Source organism: Echinops telfairi, unplaced genomic scaffold, assembly GCF_000313985.2.
Source record: "Echinops telfairi isolate 266 unplaced genomic scaffold, ASM31398v2 ScPeMD7_4;HRSCAF=17, whole genome shotgun sequence".
Classification (NCBI taxonomy): Eukaryota; Metazoa; Chordata; class Mammalia; order Afrosoricida; family Tenrecidae; genus Echinops; species Echinops telfairi.
The window spans coordinates 33,189,306-33,210,136 of record NW_022103900.1 but is presented as its reverse complement, the minus strand read 5'-3'; the positions used below and the strand labels follow the sequence as shown (position 1 = coordinate 33,210,136).

Genomic DNA, 20,831 nt, shown 5'->3' with positions numbered 1-20,831 from the left:
GGGGAGCACTAGATGACTGAGGAGGGAAACAGTGGCAGTTACCGAATGTGCGGTGCACTTGACCCTGTCCAGCGCTTCACATGCATTGTACCATTTAGTCTTCAAAACAATTCTCTAGAGCAAGTATCAGCAGTTCAGAAATTGTACAGAAGCTCGAAGAGAAATCTGTCCAAAGTCACTCTGCCCAATACACAATGAGGTCAGGATGAAAAGTGTCCCTTAAACATATATCTGAAAATGAGGTTTTTCTCATTCCTCTGCCTCCATCACACTTCCTATCCTGTTTGCTGCATCACTATTGTCTTCTTTCCAGGAGCGTCATCCGAATCCACCCAGGAGTTCACCTCAGAATAAAGGAATCAGCGGTGCCTCCCACTTCCTTTTGGTTTCGCATATCCAATCAAATGCTAAATCCAATAGATTTCAATCCCCTTATGTCGCGATGAGAAGAACTGCGCATAGTGTATAGGATAGGTATGTCTACAGTCCCCAGACCACTGAGGTTCAGACTGAGCAGAAAAATGCACAGGCTTACAACATAATCATCCTCTTGGTTAACATTTATTACAGAGAATGAGTAGAAAGCAGAATCAGCAAAGGAAAAAGGCATATGACTTAAATCAAAAGGAGACCAATCACAAACCTTGACGAGTCCCCGCCCACTGTGTGTCAAAGTAGAATTGTGCTCCACAGGGTTTTCAGTGGCTGAAATTTGGAAAGAACAGTACATTGACAGGGCTTTCTCCCAAGGCACCTGTAAACAAAGTTCACTGCCACGGAGTCAATCCCAACTCATAGTGGTACTGCAGGGCGGAGTTGGGAACTTCTGTTGCTCAGATCTGAGACTATAAAGCTTTATGAGAGTTGTAGTGCTTATTTTGCTCCCACCGAGGGAAGTTTCAAACTGTTGACCTGACAGTTAGCAGCCCAATGCATAACTGAGTAGGCCAGCAGGGCTCACTCAAACTGCCAATCTTAAAGCCAGTAGCTGAGTGCTTAATAATTTATCCTGTGTGTCTTATGCTACCACTTAAAAGAAAGAAAGTCTGGCCCACTAAGCCCTGAGGACGATATTCCTGCTCTGAGTACACAACGCACAGAGAGGACCATAGGGTCAGCCCCACCACGAGACATGACGTCCCTCACTACACCTTAGCGCTGTGAGGGGCAACACTGGAGGAACAGTGTGGGAATAGTACGCAATCTGACCCCATCACACTGGGGCAAAACACCAAGGACATGCAACAGAGCAGCAAGGGGAGCAAAGTGATGAAATCCCTGGGGAATACCAAAAATAGACTTTGGAGGGAGAGTGTGACACCACATCAGACTTGATTGGAAAAACACTGACTAAGGCCCACGAACCTTAAACTATTTATAGGTTTCTCCATTTTTGTCAGTGGCTTTCTATTTCTTGCTATTTTGATTTTGGGTTTTTTTGGTTGTTATTGTTTTGTTGGTTTTGACTTCCTTTGTTGTTTTATTTGGCTTTGCCTGGTTTTTGCACTTAGTAATGTATCTGTATGTCTATCTAAATAAGATAGGCAGGATAAATAATTTGGAGAGGAAAAGAATGGGACTAATGGTTCCAAGGGGATATGGGAGAAAGGCAAGTGGGAGAAAGGAGGGGGCAGGGAACCAACTCAGGGACAAGGAAACAACAAGTGAACTAAAATCAATGGAAAGAAGTGTGTAGGATGCCGAGTAGGGCTTAATCAAGGGCAATTTAGCAGCGAGGAATTACTAAATCCGAATGAAGGCCGAACATGATGGTGGGACAAGAGGAAAGTAAAATGAAATAGAGGAAAGAACCAGGAGGCAAAGGATATTTATAGAGGTCTAAATACAGGAATGTACATATGTAAATATATATATATAACGAGAGGGGAATAGAACTATGTAATCATATCTACATATTAAGAATTAAGGCTGCAGATGGACACTGGGCCTCAACTCAAGTACTCCCTCAACACAAAAACATTTTGTTCTAACAATCCGGCTTTCTGTGATGCTCACCTTCCCAATACAATCACTTAAAACAAAATGGGTACATAAGCAAATGTGGTGAAGAAAGCTGATAGTGCCCAGCTATCAAAAGCTATAGCATCTGGGGTCTTAACCCTATAATGCCAATCGTGACATAACATTTAATTAAATGTATATATTAATGTGTATATATATATTGATAACTATGAAAGTAAAGAATAAAAACAAAAAAATTTTTTCCTGAAATTAAAAATCCAGGCATTATAGGGTTAAAGACTTGAAGGCAAAACAAGCAGCTATCTAGCTCGGAAGCAACAAAGCCCACATGGAAGAAGCACACCAGCCTGTGTGATCATGAGGTGTCGATGGGATCAGGTATCAGGCATCTAAGACACAGAACAAAATCATACCAATTTTAATGGGGGGAGGGCATGGAGTGGAGACCCAATATCTATCTGTAGACAATTGGACATCCCCTCACAGAGGGGTCACAGGGAAGAAATGAGTCAGTCGGGGTGCAGTATAGCACTGATGAAACACAACTTTCCCTTAGTTCTTTGGTGCTTCCTTCCCCCCACTATCTTGACCTCAATTCCACCTTACAAATCAGATTAGACCAGAACATGCACACTGCTATAGATAAGAGCCCACAACACAGGAAATCCAGGATAGATAAACCCCTCCGGGCCAACAATGAGAGCAGAGATACCAGGAGGATTACGGGAGGGTCTGGGGAGAAAGGGGTACTTGATCACAAGGATCAATCTATAACCCTGTCCCAGGGGGATGAACAACAGAAAAGTGGGTGAGGGGCGACGGAGGACGAAGTAAGATATGAAAATAATAATCTATAACTTATCAAGGGTTTGTGAGGGAGGGTTAGCAGGGGAGGAAGGGGGAAGAATGGGGAGCTGATATCAGGGGCGCAAGTGGGAAGAGAATGCTTTGAAAATGATGGCAGCATATGTGAAGATGTACTTGACACACTGGAGGAACGTATGGATTGTGATAAGAGATGTAAGAGCCCCTAATAAAAGTACGGAGAGAAAAAAGAAAAGAAAGCATACATACCGACATGGTCAAAAACAAACATAAAATACTTGATTTGAATCCTAGCTCTGAGAATTACTTGCCATGAGACCTTGGGCAAATCATATAACTCCTTGGAGCTTCAGTTCTTCTCTGCTCTAAAATGGAGTTGTAATGGCTAATCAACAGTTGTAGTAGTCAATCAAGAGTTGCAATGACTAACCAAATAAGTCAGAAGACCTGCTAAGGTCTGATATGGGATACTTTATAATAAACCTTCAAGGGCTGATCACCCAAGGACCTACCAAATATGATCTACATAGCCTAGTGAGAAAGTCCACCTCAATGTTATTCCACTCCAACCTCAACTGCTCCTCTTCTCTCCTATGCAAGACCACTAGAAACTGTTCAACTGTGCTTTCAAGACTCTGGGCCTTTATAATACAGTTCTCAAATTGAAATGTCCTTTTCCCAAATCTTCCCTTACCAATTTTCCAACAGTCATTTAGGGCCCAAATAAAATAAAATCTTTAACAACTTCAATATTTTTTCCAGTTATCCAGATGCTGCTTATTAGTCTAGTTATAGAGATTTGTGTTTTTATGTTGAGGTGCAATTCATACTGAAGACTGTGGTCTTTTTAAGTTCTGCAAGTATTCCTAGTTTTCAGCATATACAATTATGTCATCTGCATATTCCAAGTTGCTGATCAGTTGCTTTTATCAATAATCAATGCCTTAGAAGCAACAGTCAAGAAATAAAATGTATTGCGTTGGGCAAATGTACTGCAAAAGATCTCTCTCGCTCTTGCTCTCTCTCACTTGCAAAAGATCTCTTTAAAATGTTAAGAAAGCAAAGATGTCACTTTAAAGACTCAAGTGCCCCTGACCATGCCATGGTAATGTCTATAGCTTCATATGCATGAGATTGCTGGACAGTGAATAAGAATACTGAAGAAGAATCGATGCCTTTGAGTTGTGATGTTAGCAAAGAATAAAAAATATACTATAAACTGCTAGAATAATGAATATATCTGTGTTGGAAGTAGTACAGCCAGAATGCTCTTTAGAAGCAAGGCTTTGGACATGTCATCAGGACAGAGAAGTTTCTGGAGAAGCCCATGATGCTTTGTAAACTAGGCAATTCGTGAAAAAGAGGATGACCATCAGCAACATGGCTTGACAGTTGAGTTCAAACATAATGAGTTCAACAATGAGTTCAAACATAATAACACTTGTAAAGAGGTGCAAGATCAGGCTATGTTTCATTCCATTGTATCAGAATTATTTCTACAGCACCTAACAACAAAGGAAGGACACTTGAGGCCCAACTCACACATTTCTTATAAAATGTCTACTGTAAAATAATCCTTTTTCCTCTGGGTTTTATTTGTACCTCCCTAATAACATATCCTTCTGTGTTAGTCTGGTAGACTAGAGAAACATATTCATAGACACACATATGTGTATAAGAAAGAGATTTATATACAAGAGCAACTGAACATTGAGAAAACATCCTAGCCCAGTCCAGATCATATCCATAAGTCCGATATTAGCCCATATTTCCGATATCAATCTATAAAGTCCTCTTCAGACTCACGAAACACATGCAATGATGCCGAATGCAGAAGATCACAGGCCAGTGGGTAGAAAGTTGGACAGAAAGTCTTTGGCTCCAGTGTCATTGGAAACATCTGAGCGCTGGCAGGGGTCTCTCTGCGGCTTCTCCGACTTCCGAGGTCTGGTTGTTTCCATGTGGCTTGTCTTCTACAATGTCTCCCAGGAAGTAGCAGAGAGAGAGGTGTCTTCCGCCCCAAGGAGGAAGTACCAGATTTCCCAGAATGCTCAGGAGAAGGCCATGCCCACAGAAGTCTCCTTGGCTATCTCTAGATAGACAGCCTAGACTCCACCCCTACACTCTTAATCCTTAAATTGACATCAGATTAGGTGACTACCACAACTTAATTCAAGTTATTTATCGTCTAATATTTCTTCTTCGTTCTAGCTATTACGTGCTTAGGATCCTATATCATAAACAAGAACATTAAAGATAATAATAACACTTAGAATTCTGACACTATTTTCAAATACTACTTAGACATGGATTAACAAAGTGGCTGCAACAATGGGCTCAAACACAGCAAGGATTTTGAGTATGGGGCAGTACTAGGGTAGTGTCTGATTCTATCATACGTAGGGTTGCTAAGAATTGAAACTGACTCTTTGGCCACTAACTACAATAATCTCAAATAATTGATGTAACCCCATATCTTAATCTATATTATCACAATGGCAATCAAATAAAAATGTTCAATAAGATGAAGCATGTCTAAAGAAAGTGATGGCTTACTTAGATTATGTAACTGAAACAGACTTCTGTTACAGAGAAGACATCTATAAACCTATTTTATGGAAAAAAATATTATTTTGATAACAGACAAATCCTATCAATTCAAAAAATAAACCATATCATTTTTTATTTCATTTTGAAAGATAATCTTCATGAATTTTTAAAAATGATCACCACATGACCAAAATACAGCACAAACTACCTGCCAATGAAGTAAGGTATTTTACACACATCAAAAGGACTGATCACTTTAGTCAGACTCGAGGATATATGTAACTTTTAAATAGCGAATAAGAAAAATTAACAAGCAAATCATATTTTAAAAGGAGTGATCAAATAGACTACTACAGTATTCAAGCACAAAGTGACATTCTGAATGAATAAAAGAGACTACATTACAGCTTTTCTGATACACATCTATTCCAAACATAAGAAAGGAGAAAAACAATAGCAACTCGTGTACTATACAGATGCAAGCAACTACAAAGTTAAAGAACAGCTGCAAAGATTACAGTGGGGGAAGCACCTGCTTCCAATCTGTCTAGTATGTACTGTAAATAATACCTGTTTCCTTGCTTGGAAAGGCTTTGACTACAAGGAAATTGTGTGCTCTGACTACTACTCCATTCCTGTGTGTGCACAAAGAGTCTTATGCTCTACTGTAGTTGTACTGAGTGAGGTTACAGCAGTTTCAAAAATCAGGCAGGCGAATCTCAAGAAATAACAAGATCATGTTAATGACACATCCTTGGTAAGGTCCTAAGGAAAGGATAGATTGGAGCATAACTTTCAGCACATAAGCTTCCACTGTGTTTACACAGCATGCATTTCAAATTGCATTATGGGAGGGCCCCAACATTTGAGTAAGAAGCAGTGTTTAGACTCTTGGTAGGATATCATCAAAGTTTTGAAACTTTGACCTCCTAGAATAAGAGTTAAACCAATGAGTTAAGAGAAGCACACATACGTACTTTTCTATCTGCAATAATAAAATGGCTTGCAGTTGGATTGACTTGAGTCTCTCTCCCTCTCTCTCACTTTTTTTTTTTTTTTTTTTGTTTTCCAGAAAAAAATAGAAACCCTGCTAGGCAAATTCTAAAAGAGCTGTAACACTGAGTTGAGTCTCTTTAAGATTGTTCTGGCCTTTTCACCCGCATCAATGTCTGCGCTGACCATTAAGGAATACTTAACTACTACCAAGTCCAACGCCCCTGGCTTCATCTTTTATAATAGACTAGATAAAGGATTTATTTTGTATCGTGGATGTCTTTGTGGAGCTAGGGAAAGCCAAGGGCCATCTCTATAGAAACCTTACTTGCATGCTGATATATGATTTTACTTACCAATGCAAGGTTTTTATTTTAGGTTTTCTAGTGTCTAATGAACTTTGGTTACCTTGCTCACATTCTCAAAGACTCCCTGGAAGTGTTCCCAGAACCTCATTTTGTAGAATAATTCCCCCTAGCTCCACCACTCATCAGCAGGGTAAAGCACTCTTCCTGTACTTTCACTTCATAATCCCATAATGTTTTTTGCAAATTAGACAACTTTATGTATCATGTTATATTATTGATTTCTTATTTTACCCTCCAATTCCTTTAGGCTAGAAATTCATGGACCCTGTTCTATAGCTCCAGAAACAGGAATGAGCTTCACGTGGCAGCCACAGTCCATTTCCTCTGGCGAACCTCACCTACCTAACGAGATCAGGTTCCTCTTTTACATGCTCTCAAACAATCTGATTTCCTTTTCTCAAGAGCAGCCCACTGATGGACATACCGACTCACATCAACCCTATAGGACCGAGTAAAACTGTCCCATAGGGCTCCAAAGGCTGTAATCTCCACAGAAACAGACGGACATATTGTTCCTGCAGAAAACTAGTGCAAGGAATTCTGGTGGTGCTATCAGGTAAGCACTGGTCTGCTAATCACAAGGTTAGTGGTTCAAGCCCACCAGCCATTCTTTGAGAGAAACATGAAACTACCTGTTTCTATAAAGATTCACATGTAAGAGCCCCCTATAAAATGACTTAAAAAAAAAAAAAAAGATTGACCACCTCTACTGCAATGTCTGATATGTGGGTTAAGTGCCAATAAAAAATGTTTAAGAAAAGCCTTGGAAACTCTACATAGGGTCCCTATGGGTCTCCCTTGACTTGATGGAACCTAGGCAACAAGGGCAATTGCAAGAGCAGTGAATTATTTAATGTGGCTCTTCGAGCTGGTCTCCAGCTCCCACCAAATGACCTTTTCCTATATGGTCTTGTAAGGAGGTAGGGGAATGATACTGATAGGATTCACCCGTTTGTAATTGTGAACAGGATTCCCTGGAATGCCATCCTGCAGTGTAAGAAATGAACCCTCTGAGCAACAGGGGTGGGGATCTCATTGCCAGCAAGAGCCAGTATAGGGGTGCATCCTCTAAACCCAAAGATCCCCATGTAGTGAAACTCCTGGACTCAAAACACAGCTATAATATCAGAGGAACAACAGCAGAACCAGGCGTCAGGGCAATGGGCTTTCAAACCCACAGAACAAGTACATCGGAGTGCTTTAAAGCAGGAGGCACACTTGCAGAAGGAGGTGTCTCTGAGCACTTAATTGGGGGAGTTGGGCTTGTTGACCCACAGAGCTTGAACTCAGTGCCTGCAGATTGAGGCTTAAAGCTGAAAAGCATGCTGTTGGGGCATCTATTGCCATCCCTGAAAGAACTCGGTAATATGTCCTTATGAATAATTCTATCCTGAGCATTTCTCCTCTTCATAACAATTTCTCAACTTTCTTAATAAACCTTTTAAGCATAAATTTTGTCTACAAGTTCTATGTAGCCATCACAATGGATATTGCAATCTAGATATAGAGTATACTACTTAAGACAACTCCGCAATGACTATTTGTGTGTTGATCAAAGACATAGGGTAATGATTGTGGGAGATAAGCAATAGGTACCTGTCAGGGAGAAAAGATATTTCACACTACTAGTGTCTCTTTGCGGTATATTTTGGAGAGTTTTGAAATACTGGGGGAAATGAAATTTGGGGGAAAGAGAGGCTTGTGGCCAAACATCTGCAATCTTCAAGCACGTTAAAGAGTCTAAGAGCAACTGGACATGTTTAGTTTTGCCTCAGAAAACTACACTGCCATCAAAAGTAGAAATCAAGATAGTGCTTCATATACAAAAGGCTGCCGATTGGAAAGGTGATTACAAGGACGGAAAGAGTGGCTCTGCCACTGGGAAGGGGCTACTCAAACAGGGCATGGATGATCAGCGGGGATTGCTTGGTGATTAAAGCACCAAAGGGGCGGGGATGGGGGGGATAAACACTGTAAGAACTTCAATTCTGGGTATCTGAACTAGGCCTTGGTATCGTAAACTGATACAGAGGAGTCAATTATGAGAAAAGTGTTGATTTAATACATTTTGTAACCATCTTCAAAGAATATAATTTTTATGCAATACCGATTTTCTTACAAGTCTCAGTTTGCAGGCATCTCTGAGTACTGTACTCCAGCCTCCCTGGCCTGCTTGCAGTTCAGGAAGCCCTGCTCTCTCCTGCCATCTGGTCTTTGCACAGGTTGCTCCTGGCAGAAATGCCCTGCAATGAGCTGCATGTTCCAGCTACAGCTCATTTCCTCCGGCGAACCTCACCTACCTGACCAGATCAGGTTCTTCAGTTACTTGATCTCAATCTGATTTCCTTTTCTCAAGAGCAGCCCACTGATGGACATTCCGACTCACATCAACCCTATAGGACCAAATAAAACTGTCCCATAGGGCTGCTAAGGCTGTTATCCCCAAGCAAACAGACTGCCATGTCTTTCCTGCACAGTAGCTGGCAGGTTCAAACCCCCAACCTTTCAGTTAATGGCTGGGCTGCTACCCACTGTGCCACTAGGATGCCTTCCAAGAGATCCCATAGTTTGCTCACCAGTGTGTCCCTAAGGCTTGTGTCACAGAGCCTGGCATGTTGTAAGTGTTCAATAAATATATGTTGAGTAGATGAATGATGAATAACACTATCAACCCAGCATTTTTATAAATTATGATCTAAACTGAATCAAAGTGAACTTACCAAAACATAGCAAAGCTATTTCTTTATCACAAGTGATTACACTAACTCCCTTGAGACTTAGGACAATAAGAAAATATTTAGCTCACTCCCAAGGCAGTATTTTTATACTTGTTTTATGAAAATACAACGCATTTTCAATAACTTTTAGCTTCACAATACACAAAAGAAATTTATTTCCCAGAACTGTTTTAAGATTTTGACAAGCCAAATGATTCTCAAGTCACACTGTGGGTTATTAAGCTGAAAGAATATATGTTATCAGCATGAAGTTTAATGAGGATGCTTAGGTAATGAAGAAGTACGGAGAGTGTCAGAATAGATGGACAATTATTAGGTCAAATAAAACATTTCCAAATGTGCATATGAAGAAAAGACATGAATATGCCCAAGATAGGAATACTTTGTGTTTCTAAGAGACATTGAAGATTACGTTTCTTACAAAGCCCAAACTAAAATCATGTCATTTATAAGTGTAGCACTTTTTTATGATTACTCATTTTTAGAGCCTTTATACAACATACTAAACAAGGGGGGGGGGGAGACACCACTCAGAATTAACTAATGTGCACAGGGACATTTAGAGGTGGTATTAGACTGAAATTTCTTAGCCTCAACCCTGAGTCCTTAACCTTTAGCTTTACTTTAGGGCCCAAAGTGAACTTTTACCCAAACCCAACTTTTCACCCAGGACACCCTCACACTGATTAGTGTCCACTGTGACTGATTCAGTCCGTCCCTCCTCCACTGCCAGACAAGGCTTACAGGAAGGAAAAGGTGAAGGGAAACGGGTAGGCCGAACTCTCCAATAATGACTTTTTCTTAGAAAGATTCACCTTGGAGAGGAGGTTTGACTATGGAGAAGACTTAGTCTAGTAACTGTAAATGTTAAATTCACAAAAAGTATTATGACTGTGCTTCAGTTCTATAAATTGATTTCATCTTATATTGGTACTAAATGATTTACTAACATTCCCAAATCCAGAAATTAGAAAATTCAAGACAATCTTTAAGTTTTTAATATGAGAATTTTCAAATATTGACGAGAGGGGTTTCATGAATCACCATGACCCAGCTTCAGCACCTCTACTTTAGGGTATACCAGCATGCTGACCACGTCAGAAACACATCATTCTCACAAAATGAACTTTACTTTTGGCTCTAACTGGTCATTAGACCTGTTCAGTGGTAAGCTAGCCCCTGCCTGAAGGTGAAAACTCAAGTGACTTCACGATGTCTCTGATGACAAGTAAGAGTCATCTTTGGTCACTCTAAATGGTAGTTGTCAATTTGGTAATTAAAATGTAGCATTCTCAGATTGAAGGATGAAATCTGATTATGGGCTATGCATTACGTAACACAGTTGTATCAGTGGTAAAATCCTGGCCTTCATATCAGTATTATGGTTATGTAGGAAAATGTCCTAATTCTTAAGAAATACAAACTCAAGTACTTAGGGGTAAGATGTCATTTTCAAATACTTAAACTCCACCCATACCCTCACTGTAATATGTGATTATATATACATATGAGTTGTGGTAAAATGTTAATATCTGGTAAAACAAATGGAGTGATCAAAATATTAGTTTCAATATTACCTTAGTCCTAAATTTTTTCTAAATTAAAAGCTTAGATTTAAGGAATCATCAAAATTCCAAGTATATTTAACATTATTTTTTAATAAGAAACTTTGTTATTTTACATATTAAGATGTTCCCAAGGAAGGGCAATTCCAGATTTGCTTAGCTCAGTTGTTCAGAAATGTTATGACGACTCAGTTATTTTTCTTCTTTCTGTTCTGTGATATTTAGTGGGAAGACCTGTCCTTGGCCAAGCTCCTGGTCCTAATGGTTGCGAGGCTGCAATTGTTACATGTGTCATATTTAAACTACAGAAAAGGGTGTAGTCTTTTCCTATAGTTTTTTTTCTTAATTTGAGCATGAAATCTTTATTATTTTTTCTTTGTGGCTGCCATTATTTTCTTCTTCTTTTTTTAATTTTTAAGAGAACATTTATTTAGTCTTAAGAAGAGAGCCCTGGTAGCATAGTGGTTACATGTTGGACGGCTAACACAACATCCATAGATCAAAACCACCATCCACTCCTCAGGAAAAAGACAAGCTTTCTACCCTCATAAGCAGGTACAATCTCAGAAACTCACATGTACAGTTCTGCTCCATCTGATAGTGCCGTGATGAGTAAGGATTGACTCGATGGCAGTGAGTATGCTTTGCATCGGTTTGGTTTATTTTTTTAAGCTTAATAAAGGATAAGACAACTACAGCGACATATCACCTAGATGAGGGAAACCATTAGCCCAAGGTTTTAATGTTAAATGTTTTCTTCTCCACTCATCTGGGGCCTATTCTGAGATGGTCTGTCAGTGAGTCAGGGCAAGAGCTTTGTCTTCTCACTATAAGATATTCGCTGCCACCATTTTCCTGAACTGTCTGAGCTGACCACTGTGGAGAGAGAGGAGAGGCCAGAAGTATAGATCCGTCCTTATGTGACTGTTCATGTAGCAAAATTGCCTAGGACAACAAGGGTATGGGAAGGTTTTTATAAAGGATTCTTCCTCTCTTGGGCAGCTTTTGTGCACTCTTCTGAAGCTCTGATCCTCCAATTATAAATCCCTGCCAGGAGCTGTGCTTCTCCCTCATCTAACAGCTCCCTCCCAAAGTTCCCTTCAGCTTTTTTTTTTTTTCACTTTACTTGCAATTTTAATCTTAAGTACAGAAAAAGGAGACAAAAATGCAAGTGATTTGAAAGCATCTGAATGCAAACATAATGAAACAACTTAATTGTATTATTTATACTGATAAATATCTTGTATAAGGTGGCTCATAAATAAGTTGGGGGTTTTTTTTTAAACATTTTATTAGGGGCTCATACAACTCTTATCCCAATCCATACACACATCAATTGTGTAAAGCGCATTTGTACATCATTCTCAAAACATTTTCTCTCCACTTAAACCCCCAACATTAGGTCCTCATTTTTCCCCTCCCTCCCCTCCCTCCTCCCTCATGAGCCCTTGATAGTTTATAAATTGGTACTTTGTCATATCTTGCCCTGTCCGACGTCTCCCTTCATCCAATTTTCTGTTGTCTGTCCCCCAGGGAGGAGGTCACATATAGTTCCTTGTAATCGGTTCCCTCTTTCCTACCCACTCTCCCTTTACCCTCCCTGTTTCGCCACTCACACCACTGGTCCTGCAGGGCTCATCCGCCCTGGATTCCCTGTATTTTCAATTCCTATCTGTACAGTGTACATCCTCTGGTCTAGCCAGACTTGCAAGGTCGAATTCGAGTCATGGTAGTGGCAGCGGGGAGGAAACATTTAGGAATTAGAGGAAAGTTGTATTTCTCATCGTTGTTACATTGCACCCTGACTTTTCTCCCCTTTACTACTGGGATCCTCTGAAATTAGCAGAGAAACTTTCTTGGGCAAGATCCCTTTTTAAATAAAACTTAGCTAATGTTCAAGTCCTGGGATTTATATACCCTAGAATTGTCCAAAAACAGCACAATTACTTCTCAAACCCCACCCTCCTGACACATAACAGATCAGTTGTCACAGTCAGAATGAGACATCAGTTTTGTGCATTCCCAACTACAGGAGCCATGCATTCTAGCTGAAACGTGCTGTCATTACTGTGGTTGATCAAAGAGTCAGATCCTTCTGACTTGTGGGAGTAGATAAAAAACACAACAGTCCAAAGACATTTCATAAAAAGTTAACTGATGGAATTTCCCCCCAGCTTTTTACATCCAGATTTCCACATGTCTACATATGTCTATCACTCCCTTTGGATATAAAAGCATCTATTGAATATTAGTGCCTTAAATCAAAGTTCCAGCTAATCTTTCTGTTACCATAGGAACTCTTTAAATAGTACGGGCATAGATGAAGGAGGCCTGTGGCACTGTGGGATGGGCATTGGTGCGCTAACTGTAAGCCAGCAGTTCAAACCCACTAGCCACACTAAAAGAAAGATGAGGCTGACTGCTCCCATAGAGTTTCAGTCTCAGAAGCCCTATATAGGAACCCACAGTAAACTCTCATTAAATTTTAGACATTAAGATTATTTTGAAAATACCGATTAAAATGTTTCAACAAGCTGATGAAGCCATGGTGGCATTCATTGGTCTAAGCCAGGAAATATGGAAGACAGTTATTGGCCAACTGACTGGAAGAGCTCCATATCTGTACCCATTCCAAAGAAAGGTGACCCAAATTATAGAACAATATCATTATCAGAAAAAAAGAGAAGGCTTTCCACTAACATCAAGAGTTACAGTCTCAGAAAGAGACAGGACAGTTCTACCCTGTCCTATACAGTAACTATGAGTCTGCGTCAGTCATGGCAGTGGGTTTAGTTTGGTTTTTTTATCGTTAACATCATATGCAAGTAAAACTTTGCTGAACTGATCATCATCCAACAGCGGTTGTAGCAGTATACTGCCAGAAGTTCAGGCCTGGTTCAGAAGAGGATGTGGAACAAGGGATATCACTGCTGTCAGAAGGATTTTGGCCGAAAACAGAGAAAACCACAAAAGCATTTGCTTGTGTTTTACTAACTATGCCAAGGCATTCAACTGTGTGGGTCATAACAAACTTTGGGAAGCCTTGAAAAGAATGGTAGTTTCAGAACCCTTCATTGTGCTCACGCAGAACTTTTACTTGGATCAAGAGGCAGTTGTATGAATGGAACAATATCAGGAAAGGTGTGCATCACGGTTGTATGCTATCTCAAAACTTACACTATCTGTATGCGAAGAAAATGATTAAAGAAGCTGGATTTTATTAAGGTGATTGTGGCATCAGGATTAGAAGGCTTATTAATAACCTGTGATATGCAGATGACATAACCTTGCTTGCTAACATGAGGATTTGAAGCACTTGCTAAAGAAAATTCAGGATGACAGTCTTCAGTTTGGATTACAACTCAGTGTAAAGAAGACCAAAATCCTCACAGCTGGACCAATAGGTAACATGATGAATAAAGAAAAGATTTAAGTTATCAAGGATTTTGCCTTACTTGGATTCACAATCAATGCTCAAGGAAGCAGCAGACACGAGAACCAACAGCAAGCTGCATTGGGTAAATCTGCTGGACAAGACCTCTTTACGGTACTAAACAGCAAGGAGGTTATTTTGAGGGCTAAAGTGCACCTGACCAAAATCATGGTACTTTCAAGCACCTCATATGCATGTGAAAGTTGGACACAGAATAAGGAAGAGCAGAGGAGAATCAATGCATTTGAATTATGGTGCACAATAACAATTGTGAGCATAGCCCAGGACCGGAAAGGGTTTCATTCTATTGTCACTATGGGTCAGAATGACTGGATAGCACCTAACAACAACAAAAATTTCTTTGAGCCACTGGTTCAGAGTGTTGAGCTTATCATTTTCCTTGACTACTGAAATACTATTATTAATGGTTTACATAATTTTTTTCTTTTTCTGTATTAATCCATCTTCTCCAGGGTCTTCCTCTTTTTCGCTGCCCTTCTACTTTACCATGCATGATGTCCTTCCAGGGGCTGGTCTCTCCTGAAAACATGTCTAAAGTATGTGAGACGAAGTCTTACCATCCTTACCTCTAAGGAGCATTCTGAATGCACTTCTTCCTAGACAGTTTTGTTTGTTCTTTCGGCCGTCCATGGAAATTTCAATACTCTTCGCCAGCCCCCTAAATTCAATGCATTGATTATTCTTTGGTTTTCCTGATTCAACGTCCAACTTTCACATGCATATGAGGTGATGAAAAACACCATGACTTGTGTTTTTGGAAGATGCATTCAAGCCCTCAAAGTACCTCCTTGCTCTTCAACACTCTAAAGAGGTCGTGTTCAGCAGATACCCAATGCGACTTGCTGCTGGATCTCGTGACTGCTGCTTCCGTGAGCTTTGACTATGACTCCGAGTAAGGCAAAAGCCTTGACAACTTCAACGTTGTCTTCGTTTATTGTGTCACCCATGTGTCCTCTTGTGAGGATTTTGATCTTCTCTACACTGAATTGTAATCCATATTAAAGGCTAAAACTCTTAATTGTCATCAGCAAGTGCATCAAGTCCTCCTCACTTTCAGCAAGCAAGGTTGTCATGTGCCTATTGCAGATCAATAAGCCTTCTTCTAATCCTGATGCCACAATCACCTTCATAGAATCCAGGTCTCAGCACAGATTGAGTATGGTAAGAGCATACAACCCTGATGCACACCTATCCTGATTTTAAATCGTGATTTAAACCCTGATTTCCTGATTTAAACCATTCCCTTGTTCTGTTCACATAATTGACTCTTGGTTAAGTACTAGTTCCACATGAACCCAATGAAGTGCTCTGGAATTGCCACTCTTCTCATCGAATGATCTTCAGCAAAATTTAATTTGCATGTGATAGTAATATTTTTGTATAATTTGAGCATTCTGTTTTAGGTTATCTTTCTTCGGAATGGGTAAAAATATGGATGTCTTCTGGTCAGTTGGTCAACTAGCTGTCTTCCAAATTTCCTGGCATACATGAGTAAGTGCTTCCCGTGCTTCATCAGCTTGTTGAAACATTTCAATGGGTATTCCTTTCAATGGGTATTCCATCAATTCCCGGAGCCTTGTTTTTGGCTAATGCTTTCAATGCAGCCAGAACTTCTTCCTTCACTGCCATTGTCTCTTGCTTATATGCTATCTCCTGAAATGGAGAATATTTTAGGCATTATATTTTGTTTCCCCAAAATTGTGAATTTTTACATTGAGGCACTTTCATTTTTACAGTTTTTAATCTGATCATCTGTTTACTAAGATCTAACACATTGGGCAAAAATAGGGGGGGGAAACAAATCAAATCAACTGTGGGGTCAATATTTTAATATTTATTAAAAATTACTTATGTTTCAAATTCATTACAGAAAACATCACAGCTGTGCGACATAGCAAAATGTGTATCACTAAGAATATTAACAAATTGAATTTACATATTGGTAATTACTTCCTAAAGAGTAATTACTAGATTGAGTCAAAAAGTACTGCTTGAGGGGGTGGAGGATTAGGAGTGTAAAAGTAAGCTGATGTCAGAGTCCAAGAAGAAGAATGTTTTGAAACTGATTGTGGTAGCAACTGTACAACACTGCTTGATATGCTTGAACTATGGAATGATATAATATCTATATTAGCTCTCAATAAATTAGTTTTGGGGGGAAAAAAAGTACTGTTACTGGGCTTCCAGTTCACACATGAACTGGCACTTTCCAAACAATATGTTTAAACATTTCTCTGCAGTCAGTTGATGGTTCCAGACAGGTTCTCTCAGTAATACACACATCTTAGTTTCATTAGGGTATGTGATGTAATCAGTTACATAATATAGATAAGCCTTCTAGTCATAATTCCTTTTGTGATCTACTGTAAACAGGCATAGACCACTGTACTTCTGGCTATAATCCCATTTTGAGTGATGTTATACTAATGAATAGAAGTAAGGTGGGATGTATTCTGAGTCTCCACATTATGAGGGTGAGACTCAAGTCACCATCTTTGTTTCCTTAGGAGTATGGTTGGTTGGCTTGAAAGACAAAAATCACACTTCATCAAAGCCTCCCCTATTGTGACCTCGCTTCCTGAGTGAGCATTGATAAGACCCAAGAAGACCTGATTTCACTTCAGATCATTCTTAGCCTCTGGCTCTGGGCTGTGTATTTGGCTTGCTCCTGCCAGACTTCTGGTTCTTTGGCCTTGATTTTTGTGGTCTATCACCTGTCCTGAATTTTTCACCAGTTGCTGCAGCCTTGTAGATGAGGAAGGTCCTTCAGACAGAGGCCTGTGCTTCAGAGTTGAGACTTAGCAGCACTAACCACCTCCAAAGCCATGTTCTTAAAGCTTGTTGAATTCTGCGAAAAGGAGTGGTTACCATCAGGAAAAATGGAGTAGAGTAACACCTTGGAAAATTGGGACACTTGGGACATGGGACAATCTCCAGGTCTTTGGGCCTCACGGCCACTGCCACTGAGGCGATGCCCACTCGTATTAATCCTACAGGACAGGGAAGTGCCCATGAGTTTCCAAGACTGCAACTGTGTATTTTACTATTTTTTAAGTTTTATTGGCACTACTCCCACATGCTACACAGTTCAATAATTCAATCATATCAAGAAGAGTTGTACAATTATCACCAAAATCAATTCTAGAATATTTTTCTTCTTCCTGTGCTGTTATTCATGTAATTATTGTTTTTCTAATTGTGTCAAAAATATACACAAAAAAATTCTCTAATTCAACAACATCTGCATATATAATTCAGTGCCATTGACTAAACTCTTCGTGTTATACAACCATTATTGATATCCTTTTCCAAATTATTCCACCATTAATAACATAAATGGAATGTCCCCTAAGCAACAACTCTTTCCCCTTCACCCATGGTAACCAGTGGTCAGCTCTGGTTTCTTTTTTTTTTTTTTTTGTAGCTTTCTTAATATATTCACATATCATACACTTCCATGGTTAAAGCGCTTTTAAAAGAGTTGCATATACATCATCACAATCAGTTCCAATGTTCCCTTATCCCCTCCTGTATTCATTCTTTGCTCTCCAAATTCCCTCATGCCCACATCCCTGATAAACCATTGCATCAGTTATATAGTCTCTATGCATCCATTCCTTCTGTGCGTCGTAAACTGAGAACCCAATAAAAACAATAAAAACAGAAACCACAAGGAGAAAATATTAATAATATAAAGATGAAACTAAAAGGTAAGGAAGGAAAGACTACCATCAATATTTTAAAAGCCAGAAAAAAAGTATTTCTTTTGTGGAACAAGCAAGAAGTATTTGAATTCAGGTTGGGTCAAAAGGGAGGTCAGCTGACCATGTATCATATTATACCATGGTTCGATCCATCATAATCAGGTTTACAATAATCTGATAATAAGGTTGTTTTGAGTCCCTCAGCTGTAGCTAGAGTGGATCTACCAGAGCCTTAATCTGACTAGATAGTCTGCAGATGGATTGGGGGCTCTCACTGTTCTCCATAGCCTTCTAAAAAGTGGGTGTTCACGGTTTAAACTCCAATACTTTTATCTTCGTTATATTTGGATTTTGTTACTGTCATCTTTGGGTCACACAGGCTGGTGTGCTTCCTCGATGTGGACTTAGTTGACAAATGTAACAGTTTACAGGAATAGAAAATCCCATCTTTCCCCTGAAGAGCAGATGGTTTTGAACTGCCAAACTTTCGGATCAAAGCCAAACAAGTAACCACTATGCCACCAGGGCTCTAGTCTGGCATTATTCTAACAGCAAATCTTACCACCAGGTGCCTTCAAAAAAAGGTCCAATCAAAACAGTGGCTTCCCGGAAGGTTCTGCTGGGCCAGTTAAATCCAATGCAGAGAGGTCAGTCCAGCAGCTTGTGGCAACTGGTTTCACATCTTAATAGGTATTCTCAAATAACACAGGCTTATTAAGAATGTGTTTCACTGAAAATGGCTGCAATGAAAAAATGGGCCAGAAAAGGTGAGCAGAGAAACTTTTTTCCATCATGACAATGTAGTTGTTCATTCATCCAGTGTAGCAAGAGCAGTCCAATAAGAATTTAATTGGGAAGCTTTCCTCTATCCACCCAACAGCCTTGATTTTCCCCCTTCATACTTCTTTTTGTTCCCCAAACTCAAAAAATAGTTAAAAGAAATACGATTTAAGTGCCCTGAGGATGTCAGATGTGTCGTTTTGATGTGGCATATATCGAAAAGTACAGAATTCCTTGGAGAAGTATTATATTAGAGCAATGTAAATGCCATCTTCAGACGCATCCTGACCTAGATGGAGGATACGCTGCGAAATAATAGCTTCACAATTTGATATTTTTGTTTAATAGGGGTGCCTATAATTTTTTACTTGCTCTGATATTTTCAAATAACTCCAGGTTATAAAACAAACATCTAATGTTACAGGTCAGTTTTTTTCTTCAAGTTTGTAAATAACCCAATTTCTTTGGAGGATGAAATAACCCTTCCAAATTACCTTACCTGCCTTAGAGGTTGAAAAGGGTTACTCTTTCTAAAGATGTAAAGATCACAATCTGAGGCTATGCAACTAATTGGACCACCTATCTTATTAAACACAGGATAAGACACCAAAAGTAGGCCTTGGAAGCTCTTTTTAAAACAACATCAATAGTTCAAGGCCTATAAGCTTCCTGGAAACAAACCTAAGTACATAAAAGCCAGGGCCCTTAAACTGTGGCCTCCAATCACAAATCAAAACTTCTGAAGGCCAGGAAGCAGGTCTTTCTAATCTGTTTAGTGCCAGCACATCATGGGGCCTCTCAAAAAATGTGGGTTTTGTTTTTTGTTTTAAGAAATGACCTCAGCAAATGACAGCAGGTATAAATAAGTGGATGCATGTATAAAATTAAACAATGACAGCTTCCAGTATCTGAAAGACTATCTGAAAATAGATTCCTGGGTCAGTGAAAGCTGTGCTAACAAATCGCATTTGGCACTCCCCTATTTCTGCATCAAGATAGATCCTGTGAGAATCTAAAAGGGCAATCAAAGCATCCAGGGCTCCTCTCTGTACTACCACAGCACCCATTTCCAGTTACCCACGTGTTTGTTATTAGCTGGCCCTCAACTCCAGTCCATCACATGCACAACAGAACAACAAATGCTCAGACCCCTGCCACCCCCACGTGATCAGTTGCTGTCCTCCATGACAGTCCGCTGAGTTTTCATTGGCTTATTTCCAGAAACAGATCTACAGGCCTTCCTCCCTCAGTCTGCAAGCACCACTGAAAACTGCTCGGCACCATGGCTGCGACAGGTGGATGATGACTGTGCCTAAGGCTCATTAACCAGGAATCAGAGCCAGGTCTCCTGCACAGGAGATGAGACTCAACCGTGCCCTCCGGTTGCCGTCAAGTCAACTCTGACTTGAGGCGACCCCATGTGTTTCAGAGTAGGAGTTTCCGTGGCAGAGTTTGAAGAAGTAGATCACCAAGCCTTTCGCCCACCTCTACGTAGGCAGGAGTCTCCAGCCTTTCACTTAGCAGCTGAATCCATTAGCCCCTGTTCACCACCCAGGCACTCTCCTACCCATGTCACACTGAAAAGCTCTGGGCATCTCTACTATTAGTATAGAAGTGCTAAGTAGTAATAAGTAAATATGTCACCGAGGGCTACTCATTTGTGTTAGCCCCATAGTAGCACAGTATCTGTCCTCCATGACAAATATTAAAAATGTCTGACTAAAATAGGTCAAGCAACTCCCATGAAAGTTACAAGAAAAAGAAAGGCATGATGTACAGCAGAGAAAGGGCTGGAGTCCACCTCAAGATGGCCACGTTGCTGCATAGGTCAGTGGGTGGGCCTTTTGTTTCTATCTGCCCTCCAGAAAACA

The 20,831-nt window shown here is 40.0% G+C and overlaps 1 long non-coding RNA gene and 1 other non-coding gene across 2 annotated transcripts in view; both read right to left on the bottom strand.

The window, feature by feature from the left end:
- Positions 1–20,831, bottom strand: part of LOC123522719 — a 106,858-nt gene that overhangs the window by 64,217 nt on the left and 21,810 nt on the right. The gene's annotated exons all lie outside the window — the stretch shown is intronic.
- Positions 6,418–6,479, bottom strand: LOC115872873. The gene has a single exon (XR_004048084.1). It is a non-coding gene; the product is annotated as a U7 small nuclear RNA (small nuclear RNA).